We start from the raw sequence: 15,275 nt of genomic DNA, 5'->3' as shown, positions 1-15,275 counted from the left end.
GTAAAGACCAGGTCTACTCCCATAATTAACATTTTAAGATAACAGAAGGTTGAATCCAAAGACTGTCCTTAGGCAGGATACATTATTGTTATATAATCCTAAGGAATGTGGAGAAAGAAAAAAAGTTTGTCCTTTCTTCCTCCTTGAGAATTCCAGATCCCTCTCTCCTTGGGGACCCCTAGACTCCCTATCAACCTGCCTAGAAAATGACTTTCTCATAGTGAGTGGGAGATCTGGGAGTTAGATTCAGGTCAGGTCCATGGTCTTTTCAGTTTACCTCATTACCTTGAAGTTCAAATGAAAGGGAAGAAATTCCAATGCAACACTATTCTCAGCCCTTAACACACTATAACCTCTTTGTCTACCTCTTGCTGATTTTAGTTCCCAATATAGTTGTGCCAACTTATTTTATGTTTGTTTTTTTTTTTTTAAGTCTGATTTTCCTCTGAGAGTTTCATCTAACTCCAGGCAATGCCATTAAACAATCAGAGACTATTTAGAAATCAGTATTTTTCTTTTTTTTTTTTTCTTAATCAGAGATGTTTCTTATTTGTTTATTTCAGCCTGTGCTGGGTCTTAACTGCTGCATGTGGCCTTTCTCTACTTGCAGTGAGTGGGGGCTACTCCCTAGTTGTGATGCTTGGGCCTCTGATTGACATGGCTTCTCTTGTACCACATGGTTCTAGGAACTCTGGTTTCAGTAGCTGTGGCTCCTAGGCTCTAGTGTCTGGGCCCAGTAGTTGTGGCTCAGAGGTTTAGTTGCTCAGTGGCATCTGGGATCCTCCCAGACCAGGGATCCAACGCATGTCCCCTACATTGACAGGCAGATTTTTAACTCCTGGACCACTAAGTTCAGTTCAGTTCAGTCGCTCAGTCATGTCCGACTCTTTGTGACCCCATGAATCACAGCATACCAGGCCTCCCTGTCCATCATCAACTCCCGAAGTTTACCCAAACTCATGTCCATAGAGTTGGTGATGCCATCCAGCCATCTCATCCTCTGTCTTCCCCTTCTCCTCCTGCCCCCAATCCCTCCCAGCATCAGAGTCTTTTCCAATGAGTCAACTCTTCGCATGAGGTGGCCAAAGTATTGGAGTTTCAGCTTCAGCATCAGTCCTTCCAATGAACACCCAGGACTGATCTCCTTTAGGATGGACTGGTTGGATCTCCTTGCAGCCCAAGGGACTCTCAAGAGTCTTCTCCAACACCACAGTTCAAAAGCATCAATTCTCCAGCGCTCAGCTTTAGACCACTAAAGGAGCCTCTAAAAATCAATATTCTTAATGTATGTACAACTGATAATTATGGAAAGCTTTTGATTTCTTTGTGCATACTTCCTTTGTACTATTATTTCTGTTGTATTTAAATTTCCAGTGAAGGTTGCTCAGTCGTGTGTGACTCTTTGCGACCCCATGGACTATAGAGTCCATGGAATTCTCCAGGCCAGAATACTATGTAGCCTTTCCCTTTTCCAAGGGATCTTCCCCACCCAGGAATCGAACCCAGGCCTCCCACATTGCAGGCAGATTCCTTACTAGCTGAGCCACAAGGGAAGCTCAAGAATTCTGGAGTGGGTAGCCTATCCCTTTTCCAGCAGATCTTCCCAACCCAAGAATCGAATTGAGGTCTCCTGCATTGCAGGTGGATTCTTTACCAACTGAACTATGAGGGAAGCCCTTAAACTTCCAGGGTCAATGCAATCAGAACTTAGGGTGGATTTCACTTCTTTTCACATTGTGAACAAATATTTCCTTCCCACATAGGTCGGGTTACAAAAATCATTTCTCAATTTGCACAAAAAGTGGGCGTTCATCATTGAGAAACTATCATGAAATAGGTAGCCAATTTTTTAAACATGTGATAAAACATAATCCTATTTACAAAGAGATGGAAATGTTCCTGTTTTAGTTTCCTCTTTCTAGAAGAGTATTCTGATTTCACTTCTCTGTTAAGTATGACTTTGGGGTTTAAGGATTGGTTGGATCTTTTTATATATGTCAATGCAACTGCAAGATCATTAAATTTCTCTCACTGAACTAGAAAGCAGTAATTTCAATCTGTAAATTAGCTCTGGTAACATCACACAGTGTTGGGAGAGAGAATAAATTGTTGCAAATAGGGGAATAAGGTCATGTACCTGGGTTGTATTTTTGCCCCACTCCACAAACATTTTATTCTCCCCTTAGGAAGTAAATAAGATAATATGCTAATCTTATTAACAACAATTTATCTGTACACATTGAATTAAAGATGATTCTGTTCTCCCTTTGACATCACTCCAAGTTGTTTAAGATTCAGCCACACATTTTCTCAGCCCAACCCCTCACCTCAAGTCAACTTCATACCTCTCTGAGTTGGCTGCTTGCTGGCATGTGAGTGGTCTATTTCCAACTCAGTCAAATAGGAACTGAACTCACAAACATAGGACCATTTTCACATTGTCTCACATGACCTGACCCAAAGATGATAAGGGCTAGTATTGGTGCCTAACACTTTTATTTTGGGAAATAGTTTTCTTGATTGTCAATTCAAAAGGATTTTCAATTAAAGAATAACTTCAGATCAGATCAGTCGCTCAGTCGTGTCCGACTCTTTGCGACCCCATGAATCGCAACACGGCAGGCCTCCCTATCCATCACCAACTCCCAGAGTTCACTCAAACTCACATCCATCGAGTCGGTGATGCCATCCAGCCATCTCATCCTCTGTCATCCCCTTCTCCTCCTGCCCCCAATCCCTCCCAGCATCAGAGTCTTTTCCAATGAGTCAACTCTTCACATCAGGTGGCCAAAGTACTGGAGTTTCAGCTTTAACATCATTCCTTCCAAAGAACACCCAGGGCTGATCTCCTTCAGAATGGATTGGTTGGATCTCCTTGCAGTCCAAGGGACTCTCAAGAGTCTTCTCCAACACCACCGTTCAAAAGCATCAATTCTTCAGCCCTCAGCCTTCTTGACACTCCAATTCTCACATCCATACATGACCACAGGAAAAACCATAACCTTGACTAGACGAACCTTTGTTGGCAAAGTAATGTCTCTGCTTTTGAATATGCTGTCTAGGTTGGTCATAACTTTCCTTCCAAGGAGTAAGTGTCTTTTAATTTCATGGCTGCAGTCACCAACTGTAGTCATCTTGGAGCCCAGAAAAATAAAGTCTGACACTGTTTCCACTGTTTCCCCATCTATTTCCCATGAAGTGGTGGGACCGGATGCCATGATCTTTGTTTTCTGAATGTTGAGCTTTAAGCCAACTTTTTCACTCTCCACTTTCCCTTTCATCAAGAGGCTTTTCAGTTCCTCTTCACTTTCTTCCATAAGGATGGTGTCATCTGCATATCTGAGGTTATTGATATTTCTCCCGGCAATCTTGATTCCAGTTTGTGTTTCTTCCAGTCCAGCGTTTCCTCATAATGTACTCTGCATAGAAGTTAAATAAACAGGGTGACAATATACAGCCTTGACATACTCCTTTTCCAATTTGGAACCAGTCTGTTGTTCCATGTCCAGTTCTAACTGTTGCTTCCTGACCTGCATACAAATTTCTCAAGAGGCAGATCAGGTGGTCTGGTATTCCCATCTCTTTCAGAATTTTCCACAGTTTATTGTGATCCACACAGTCAAAGGCTTTGGCATAGTCAAGAAAGCAGAAATAGATGTTTTTCTGGAACTCTCTTGCTTTTTCCATGATCCAACGGATGTTGGCAATTTGATCTCTGGTTCCTCTGCCTTTTCTAAAACCAGCTTGAACATCAGGAAGTTCACGGTTCACATATTGCCGAAGCCTGGCTTGGAGAATTTTGAGCATTACTTTACTAGCGTATGAGATGAGTGCAATTGTGCAGTAGTTTGAGCATTCTTTGGCATTGCCTTTCTTTGGGATTGGAATGAAAACTGACCTTTTCCAGTCCCGTGGCCACTGCTGAGTTTTCCAAATTTGCTGGCATATTGAGTGCAGCACTTTCACAGCATCATCTTTCAGGATTTGGAATAGCTCCACTGGAATTCCATCACCTCCACTAGCTTTGTTCGGAGTGATGCTTTCTAAGGCCCACTTGACTTCACATTCCAGGATGTCTGGCTCTAGGTCAGTGATCACACCATCGTGATAATCTGGGTCATGAAGATCTTTTTTGTACAGTTCTTCTGTGTATTCTTGCCATCTCTTCTTAATATCTTCTGCTTCTGTTAGGTCCATACCATTTCTGTCCTTTATTGAGCCCATCTTTGCATGAAATGTTCCTTTGGTATCTCTGGTTTTCTTGAAGAGATCCCTAGTCTTTCCCATTCTGTTGTTTTCCTCTATTTCTTTGCATTGATCGCTGAAGAAGGCTTTCTTATCTCTTCTTGCGATTCTTTGGAACTCTGCATTCAGATGTTGATATCTTTCCTTTTCTCCTTTGCTTTTCGCTTCTCTTCTTTTCACAGCTATTTGTAAGGCCTCCCCAGACAGCCATTTTGCTTTTTTGCATTTCTTTTCCATGGGAATGATCTTGATCCCTGTCTCCTGTACAATGTCACGAACCTCATTCCATAGTTCCTCAGGCACTCTATCTCTCAGATCTAGGCCCTTAAATCTATTTCTCACTTCCACTGTATAATCATAAGGGATTTGATTTAGGTCATACCTGAATGGTCTAGTGGTTTTCCCTACTTTCTTCAATTTCAGTCTGCATTTGGCAATAAGGAGTTCATGGTCTGAGCCACAGTCAGCTCCTGGTCTTGTTTTTGCTGACTGTATAGAGCTTCTTCATCTTTGGCTGCAAAGAATATAATCAATCTGATTTCGGTGTTGACCATCTGGTGATGTCCATGTATAGAGTCTTCTCTTGTGTTGTTGGAAGAGGGTGTTTGCTATGACCAGTGCATTTTCTTGGCAAAACTCTATTAGTCTTTGCCCTGCTTCATTCCGTATTGCAAGGCCAAATTTGCCTGTTACTCCAGGTGTTTCTTGACTTCCTACTTTTGCATTCCAGTCCCCTAGAATGAAAAGGACATCTCTTTTGGGTGTTAGTTCTAAAAGGTCTTGTAGGTCTTCACAGAACCGTTCAATTTCAGCTTCTTCAGCGTTACTGGTTGGGGCGTAGACTTGGATTACTGCGATATTGAATGGTTTACCTTGGAAACGAACAGAGATCATTCTGTCGTTTTTGAGATTGCATCCAAGTACTGCATTTCAGACTCTTTTGTTGACCATGATGGCCACTCCATTTCTTCTGAGGGATTCCTGCCCGCAGTAGTAGGTATAATGGTCATCTGAGTTAAATTCACCCATTCCAGTTGATTTCAGTTTGCTGATTCCTAGAATGTAGACATTAACTCTTGCCATTTCTTGTTTAACCACTTCCAATTTGCCTTGATTCATGGACCTGAAATTCCAGGTTCCTATGCAATATGGCTCTTTAGAGCATCGGACCTTGCTTCTGTCACCAGTCACATCCACAGCTGGGTATTGTTTTTGCTTTGGCTCCATCCCTTCATTCTTTCTGGAGCTATTTCTCCACTGATCTCCAGTAGCATATTGGGCACCTACTGACCTGGGGAGTTTCTCTTTCAGTATCCTATCATTTTGCCTTTTCATACTGTTCATGGGGTTCTCAAGGCAAGAATACTGAAGTGGTTTGCCATTCCCTTCTCCAGTGGAAATGCTATATGAACATATAGAATGGTAAACTCTAACCTGCTTTAAAAAAAAAATGAACGGATGCTTTAACTTCTAGGAAGTTAAGACACATCTACTTTTCCTCATAAGTATGCATCTTCTAATGAGAAAATTTACACATGCTCACATATGTACACACATGACTAATTTTTGTAAAAAATAATGGGAATAAAATAAACCTAAATATAGAAAAACTACACTTAAAATTACCTTCCTCATGTAAAAAATTTAATCCACCACAAGTCAAATATCCTCGATGTTATTTGGTTTAGATCTGAATTTCATGCCAGGACTACTGACTTGGCCTGACTTAGCTTTCTAAGTAGTCTCTTTCCCTCCAGTTTCTCTTCCCTCCAACCCGCTCTTGATTGAATAAGCCAACCTTGAACTCAGAGAATGCAGAGCTTATGGCAGACATATGTCAATCACAAATAATCTACGACTTTACTGTCTATTCTGAGATTTGCTGTCATGTTGTCCTCAGATTCATCACGGTGAGGTACTTGAGGTCTTATGCCCCTTTGAGGTTTCTCCTCTGCCCTCTCAGAAAGGACATTCATGTGTATAGTGTATATATTCAACAAAATTTGTAAATTCCTGTATATAAGTATACTCCACCTACAATTAAGGTGTTATTCTTCTCTCTTGATCACCTGCGTTACAATAATGTTTTGATATAACAAATGATTCAGGGAAGTAATCCAAGCTTACAAATAAATACTAGCAACATACTACAGAAGGATGTGCTTCTCCAACTGGAGGCAACAATTACAAAAGGTAACCTAGAATTTCAAAGACAGAATCGCCTTTTAAATAAAGAGTCAACTTAAGTCTCCAGAATAATGAGAAATAAGGCCATATGTTTGAGACAAAAGATTACTTATGCCAATATACTCAATCCAATTCAGAAGGTATGATTCAACACTAACATTAGTAAAAGAAAAAATTTTCTACTTCAATTGTCAAGAAATTATGGATGAAGAAAAAGAGATCAAAACACAAACACAGGAGTAGACACAGAACAAAGAGGGAGAACCAACAAAACCCGAACCCACAGAATCCTAAAACACTTACACTGTGTTATTTACAAGAACAGAACGTGAAGACAAGTGGGAGAAGAAAACGAATGCTGCTGATGAGACCAAGCTTTCAGAATTTGGGAAATGAAGAACAGACACATCAACTACTCTCATTTCTAGAGAACCCCTGACAGTTACAGACAGATAACACTTCCTCTTTTCAAGACCACCCTGCTATTTTTCCTTAGTATCATATAATGTTTCTGATTCAACGTCCTCAATTCTTAGCAGGAACTGGAGTTAGCGATACCTACTTCTGCTTCTCAAACTGGAGTATCATTCTTTATGTACGTTATATGTGTGTTTTAGGGCTTCTTGGGTGGCGCTAGTGGTAAAGAACCTGCATGCCAATGCAGGAGATGTGAGAGACAAGGGTTTGATTCCTGGATTGAGAAGATCCCCTGGAGGAGGGCATGGCAACCCACTCCAGTATTCTTGCCTGGAGAATCCCATGGACACAGGAGCCTGACGTTATAACTGTATACAGTCCATGGGGTCACAAAGAGTCAGACACGACTGAAGCGACTTAGCATGCATGTAAGTTTTAAATAATCCTGACTCAGTATCTATTGTATATATATATTTCTTAATGTTTAAGGAAATGTACAGCGTAGTGCATTCCTTTTGTATCACACATATACGATGGGGCATGCAGCCACGGTGAAGTCTCCAGAAGACTTCCATCTCAGTTACAGCCTTTGAAAACAGAGATTCCTGGAAATAACATTACTGATCATAAGCTAAACTTCTTTTGAAATTCACTAAAGATTAGGTCTGTGCTTGGTATCACTCCAAAATTGGTCACTTTCCTATTATGTACCATATGCTAAAAATAAAAAGCATTTGGAGGGGGGGAATATACAGAATGTTCCAATGTTCATGGGAAATTTTTCTTTCTAGCCCCCAGTGGAGGTTGGAAGGAAGGTTTTTTCAGTAGCAGTAACCTCTCTTGTACTTCTGCTTTATTGACTACACCAAAGCCTTTGACTGTGTGGATCACAACAAACTGGAAAATTCGTTAAGAGATGGGAATATCAGACCGCCTTGCCTGCCTCCTAAGAAATCTGCATTCGGGTCAAGAAGCAACTGTTAGAAATGGACATGGAACAACAGAATGGTTCCAAAATGGGAAAGGAGTACGTCAAGGCTGTACATTGTCACCCTGCTTATTTAACTTATATGCAGAATATATCATGCGAAATGCTGGGTTGGATGAAGCACAAGCTGGAATCAAGATTGCCAGGAGAAATATCAATAATCTCAGATATATAGATGACACCACCTTTATGGCAGAAAGTGAAGAACTAAAGAGTCTCTTGATGAAAGTGAAAAAGGAGAGTGAAACTCAGCATTCAAAAAGCTAAGATCATGGCATCCGGTCCCATCACTTCATGGAAAATAGATGGGGAAACAATGGAAACAGTGACAGACTTTATTTTGGGGGGCTCCAAAATCACTGCAGATGGTGTCTGCAGTCACAAACTTAAAAGACACTTGCCTTTTGGAAAAAACTGTGACCAACCTAGACAGCATATTAAAAAGCAGAGACATCACTTTACCAACAAAGGTCCATCTAGTAAAAGCTATGGTTATTTCAGTACTCATGTATGGAAGTGAGAGTTGGACTATAAAGAAAGCTGAGGGCTGAAGAATTGATGCTGTTGAGTTGTGGTGTTGGAGAAGACTCTTGAGAGTCCCTTGGACTGCAAGGAAATCCAACTAGTCCATCCTAAAGGAAATCAGTCCTGAATATTCATTGGAAGGACTCATACTGAAGCTGAAACTCCAATACTTTGGCCACCTGATGCAAAGAATAGACTCATTGAAAAAGACCCTGTTGCTGGGAAAGACTGAAGGCAGGAGAAGGGGACAACAGAGGATGAGACAGTTGGATGACATCACTGACTCGATGGACATGAGTTTGAGCAAGTTCTGGGAGTTGGTGATGGACAGGGAAGCCTGGTGTGCTGCAGTCCATGGGGTCACAAGAGTCGGACTCGACTGAGCGACTGAACTGAGCCTCTCTTGTTGCAGAGCATGGGCTCTAGGGCACGTGGGTTTCAGTAGTGGCAGTGCTCATACTCGATTAGTTTTTTATGTGAATTTCTCCTTCGTTCATTTTTAAGAAAACAAACAAACAACAACAACAAAAGAACTTCTCTTGTTGTCCAGTGGTTAAGAATCCACCTTGCCAAAAAAGAAGCAGACTCACTGAGAACAAATTAGTGGTTACCACTTGCCTGGAGAATCCCAGGGACGGGGGAGCCTGGTGGGCTGCCGTCTATGGGGTCGCACAGGGTCGGACACAACTGAAGCCACTTAGCAGCAGCAGCAGTGAGGATAGGGAATGGGGAAGGGCAACACTGGAGTAGGGAATTTTTAAAAGGTTATTATGGGATTATATGAAATGTGTGTGAAACTTCTGAAAATTTTAAAGCACTGTAGAATTTTTTAAATAAAATAAAATACAAATTTTAATTAAAAAAAAAAAGAACCCACCTTGCAATGTGGGGGATGCAGGTTCGATCTCTGGTCAGGGAACTAAGATCCCACCTGCTGCAGATCAATTAAGCTTGCATGCCACAGCTAGGACCAAATCCAGCCAATTAAATAAGCAAACAAAACAAAAAACCCAAGACTTTCCTTGTGGTTCAATGGATAAGAATCTGCCTGCCAATGCAGGGGACATGGGTTCGATTCCTGGTGTGGGAAGATTTCACATCTGCTGGGCAACTAAGCCCGGGGAAACAGTGGAAACAGTGTCAGACTTTATTTTTGGGGGCTCCAAAATCACTGCAGATAGTGACTGCAGCCATGAAATTAAAAGACGCTTACTCCTTGGAAGAAAAGTTATGACCAACGTAGACAGCATATTCAAAAGCAGAGACCTTACTTTGCCAACAAAAGTCCGTCTAGTCAAGGCTATGGTTTTTCCAGTGGTCACGTATGGATGTGAGAGTTGGACTATGAAGAAGGCTGAGCGCCGAAGAATTGATGCTTTTGAACTGTGGTGTTGGAGAAGACTCTTGGGAGTCCCTTGGACTGCAAGGAGATCCAACCAGTCCATTCTGAAGGAGATCAATCCTGGGATTTCTTTGGAAGGAATGATGCTAAAGCTGAAACTCCAGTACTTTGGCCACCTCATGCGAAGAGTTGACTCATTGGAAAACACTCTGATGCTGGGAGGGATTGGGGGCAGGAGGAGAAGGGGACGACAGAGGATGAGATGGCTGGATGGCTTCACTGACTCGATGGACGTGAGTCTCAGTGAACTCCGGGAGTTGGTGATGGATAGGGAGGCCTGGCGTGCTGTGATTCATGGGGTCACAAAGAGTCAGACACGACTGAGTGACTAAACTGAACTGAACTGAAGCCCAAGTACTACAACTACCGAGCCTACATGCCTTGGAGACCAAGCGCCCTTACAGCCCATGTGCCATAGAGCCCTTGCTCCACAAGAGAAGTGACTTCAGTGAGAAGCCTGAGCACTGCAACTCCAGAGTAACCCCCAGCTTGCTGCAACTATCGAAAGCCCAAGTATAGCAACTAGGATCAAGCACAGCCAAAAGTAAAAAATAACTTTTTAAAAAAAGAAATGTTTTAACAGTTTTATTGAGGTGTAAATAGCATACAATAAACTACACATTTTTTAAAGCATAAAATTTGATACACTTTTATGTATTCATACACTCATGAGACCATCACCACAGTCAAAAGAATGAATATTCTTCACTTCCAAAAGATTCCTCTTGTTCCTTCACCAAGCATGTGCTTTGAAAAGATTTTCTCCCAATCTTTTCATTACCTTAGCAGTGTTTTTTTTTAAAGCATAAGTTTTATCAGTTCAGTTCAGTTCAGTCACTCAGTCGTGACTGACTCTTTGTGACCCCATGAATCGCAGCACGCCAGGCCTCCCTGTCCATTACCAACTCCTGGAGTTCACTCAGACTCAAGTCCATCGAGTCAGTGATGACATCCAGCCATCTCATCCTCTGTCGTCCCCTTCTCCTCCTGCCCCCAAGCCCTCCCAGCATCAGAGTCTTTTCCAATGAGTCAACTCTTCACATGAGGCGGCCAAAGTACTGGAGTTTCAGCTTTAGCATCATTCCTTCCAAAGAAATCCCAGGATTGATCTCCTTCAGAATGGACTGGTTGGATCTCCTTGCAGTCCAAGGGACTCTCAAGAGTCTTCTCCAACACCACAGTTCAAAAGCATCAATTCTTCGGCACTCAGCTTTCTTCACAGTCCAACTCTCACATCCATACATGACCACTGGAAAAACCATAGCCTTGACTAGACAGACCTTTGTTGGCAAAGTAATGTCTCTGCTTTTCAATATGCTATCTAGGTTGGTCATAACTTTCCTTCCAAGGAGCAAGCGTCTTTTAATTTCATGGCTGCAGTCACCATCTGCAGTGATTTTGGAGCCCCAAAAAATAAAGTCTGACATTGTTTCCACTGTTTCCCCATCTATTTTCCATGATTGTGTTAAATTTCAAGTTATTTATTTGTTGTTTTTTTTGATTGTGCTTTTGCTTTTGTATCTAAGAAATCTTTGCCTTACAGGTCACAAGATTTTCTCTTATTTTTCTTCTTGAAGTTCTATAGTTTTAGGTTTTTCATTTAGATCTAAAATCTGTCTTGAGTTATTTTCCGTATGTAGTGTGCAGTATTGATTCAAGTTCATTTTTTTTGCATACAGATGTCTAGTTGTTCCAGCACCACTTGTTAAAAGGCTATCCTTTCTCCACTACCTTTAAATTGCCTTTGTGCCTTTAAAACATTTTTCTATATTTACAGAAAAGTTGCAAAAATAGTACAAACAGTTAAATCACTAAGTTTCCCCAGTGTCAATTTCTTAGTTTTGATAAATAGAGTTACATAAGATGTAGACATTAGTAGATTACTACTAACTAAATTCTAGGCTTTCTTTAGATCCCATTAGTTTTCCCACTAATGTTCTTTTTCTGTTCCAGGATCCAATAGGGGCTATTACATTATATTCATTTTCTTGTCTTCTTATGTTTTCTTTGTTTACACATAAATCAAATAAAAATTCCCTTAGACCAAAGTCTTATTAAACACAGATTAAAAAAAGAACATTAAGTATTATTCTAAAGTGCTAATAGTTGTGGCTATTAAAATTTTAAAGCAAAAAGCACTTTCTTGGCAGTCCAGTGATTAAGACTCCATGTTCCCAATGCAGGGGGCCCGAGTTTGGTCCCTTGTCAAGGAACAAGCCTGCATGCCACAACCGAAGATACTGCATGAAGAAACAGACTCATTGCAGCCAAATAAACTAAAAAAAAAGGAAGGCCAATTGTATTTTAAAAAAATATTTTAAAGCAAAACTATTTTCTTTTAGAGTTCATAATGAACAGTGGCATTCTTAAATAACAAATATTTCATAGGAATTATCAAAATAGCTGCTGCTTTCAATCCAGGAGCATTTGAGAAAATACTAAAATGAGAAAAGCTAATTTAACATTTATCCAAATCATGTTAATAAAAATTAATTTTAGAATCAGAAAACATGTATAAAACTAGGTGGTAAATAAGAGAAATCAGACAGCAAGTAATAGTCCATTACTGGAGATTTTATTTAAGATGTGACAGCCCTGATCAATTGTTGATTGTTGTGTAATATGGTTAATATAGAAAACCTTATGAGTGATTTTTAACTTTCTTATCAACTGAGAACTAGCTATGGCTTTATTCAACAGAGTGAAGCACGTTCTGGGTGATTTGAACCTGTTGTTGAATGACATTTGTGGTCAGTTTTATGATAAGAAAGCTATAATAAAAGATGTGAAATAAGTATTCCTTTAAAACATGAACAAGTACACAACATGTGCTCTGTCTAGTTTCTTTAAATTCATTGAAGAAAATGTTACTTCTTCACTACTGGGATTTGTTGGGTTGGATTCAACATTTTGCAACTATTATTTGTGTTCTTTTCAGGTCCATCTGGCAGATGAAGTATTTTAAACATGCACGCCAACTTAGATGATCTACCCATGATAAAACTGTTCAAACATTGCAACAGGAGTTCAAAAACATACTAAGGTCTCTGAACTATATTTTCAAAGACTTGAAGAGAAAACTGACAATAAATAAAGTACATGTTTTTTTCTAAAAGTTCATAAAGCTCAAATAAATGATTACAATTCTTAGACAAGCATAAATTTATAGGAAAGTTTAAAGAGAATGTTATAAAGCACTATTTTCCCTGAATCATGTCAGAATGAATTGCTGAACTAATGCCCATTATATTCAGCTCAGTTCAGTTCAGTCGCTCAGTCGACTGGTTTCTGTACTGATGTTGATTCTGATGCTTTATTTGTGGAGTCTTTCACGCTGTCTCCTGTCTTCTGTAAGTAATAGCCACAAAGTCCCCCTGTCACATGCTCTTCTGATTGGCTCTTCTGACCCTAAGTGGATTACTGCTTTGCTACTGAATCTTTCTAAATTTCTTTCCTCACCTGTAAAATGAGGAACTCCAGTGGAATTGATTTGATGCTTACATTAAAAATACCATATGGGAAATTGGCCAGTATGTACTAGTCCCTTCAACTGCTTTCTTCCAAGACAACATATGGTCTTTTTTCTTTGTGTGTGTCTCATGGAATTTTGCACATTGTAGTCATTTTGAGTATTCACTGAGTATGAATTATCTTATTTCCTGACTCTCAAAGGGCAGAAAGAATTTTCCTTGGCTTATATCCCCTTTCTGAATGCAATGTATAGTATTCTATGCTATACGTGGCATTCAGAAAGGGGCATTTTGTTTTCTACGTAGGGTTAAAAACAAAACTGATATCACATAGCTAAGTAAAATTAAGCCTACAATCTTACACCTACCCTGAGAATTCTATTCATAATGATATTATAATACTATACTCTTCAAAGAGATGGTAAATATATTCCCTAATTAATCTATATATAAATAGAAAATATGTTGCTACAAAATTCCTTCCCTTCTGTTTTTATGTCCACTGAGCAAATTTAGAAAGATTTTCAGCATAAAGATAGAAAGGTTTTATTAACAGCTTTCATCAAAATAATCAGAGTATTATTCTCATCATCATCTGATCTTTTGGTTTGACTATACTGCTGTGACTTAACAGGGACAATGGAAAAGAAAAGAATCTTTCAGATCTTGGATGAGAGTCTGGCTTGGATTTGTCAGCTCTTGAGTTTGCCCTTAATTGGTTATATTACTTGGGGTCTGAATGCATACACTTAATTGTTTCCTCAATTACAAGATGAAATTACTAAATTATGACTTACTCGTTTATTTCTTACATAAAGTTGTCACTGGATGACAGCACGCTAATATTTAAAAAAATTTTTAATACAATATTTTAAAATGTTTGAGTTTAAAGCTAAGCTAACGTAAAAAAAAATCACAAAATATTTTAAAAGATACCAATTTTCACCACTAAAAATCAATATATTTTAAAGCACCTATTACTGAAAAAGATGTGAAGAAATATGCATTTTCACATACAGCTGTGGTGAAGGTTAGAGAGTAACTTCATGTGTCAAAAATTCAATTGTTCAGATAAACAAACAAAAAAACTCCACAAAAAATAAAATTAAGAAAAAAAGAAAAAAACAAACAAACAAAAATTCAATTGCTCATGCTTATTAAATCAAGCACCACAAGAAACTACTTTTTGGAAAATGCATTTAGATTTACTTATAAAGAGATTCATTATAGTATCCTTTATACAAATCAAAAATCTAGTGAAATAAGCTGAATATCCAATGATAAGAACTGATTAAAATACCCTCCACATAACCTGCCATTCATGGGAGTTGCAAAGAGTCAGACACAACTGAGCCACTGAACAACAACAATAACACATAACCTAGCTATACAGTTTGTCTATAAAACTGACTTATTCACACATTTATGCCCAGGAACTTCTATTACTAATTACTTTCCATGAGACTCAGTGCATGTGTTCCTAAACTGTATCAATAGTACTTTTTCCTGTGATTTCATAGCTTAATATTATGTAAACCAACAAAACATGAGTGCAAACACAATTGGTTCAAAGAAAATTTTGTTAAATGCTTCAGAAAGACTGGCTAAAGATGAGTTGCTTTAAAAATCACAGCTGGTGCTTGCTTTGGCAGCAAATACACAAAAATTGGAATGATACAGATAAGATGAGCATGGTCCCTGCACAAGAATGACACACAAATTCGTGAAGCCTTCCATATTTTTAGACATGAAAGCCCATTTTATGACATAAAAAAAAATCACAGTTGATAAAGAAGTACATTCATTACATAATGAGAAAGGGGTCAATTCTCCACAAAGACATAACAATTCTTAATGCATATGTGCCTAACAACAGTGTCAAACTACAGGAGGCAAAAACAGATAGAACTCAAGGAAAAAATAAATCAATAAAATCATAGTTCACAATGTCATACTATAAACCCAACAAGATGGCTAGTATAAGAAAAAGAGAAAATAACAAGTTTAATCAAAATGTCTAGAAATTTTTATGCATGGCTCA

At 39.1% G+C, this 15,275-nt stretch overlaps 1 non-coding gene across 1 annotated transcript; it reads left to right on the top strand.

The window, feature by feature from the left end:
* Nucleotides 1-14,874: 14,874 nt before the first annotated feature.
* LOC112584755 lies at nt 14,875-14,977 on the top strand. Its single transcript, XR_003109162.1, has one exon. It is a non-coding gene; the product is annotated as a U6 spliceosomal RNA (small nuclear RNA).
* Nucleotides 14,978-15,275: the final 298 nt, after the last annotated feature.

Source organism: Bubalus bubalis, chromosome 4 (assembly GCF_019923935.1).
Source record: "Bubalus bubalis isolate 160015118507 breed Murrah chromosome 4, NDDB_SH_1, whole genome shotgun sequence".
Classification (NCBI taxonomy): domain Eukaryota; kingdom Metazoa; phylum Chordata; class Mammalia; order Artiodactyla; family Bovidae; genus Bubalus; species Bubalus bubalis.
The sequence above is the reverse complement of the archived record's forward strand: the minus strand, read 5'-3'. Positions and strand labels throughout refer to the sequence as shown.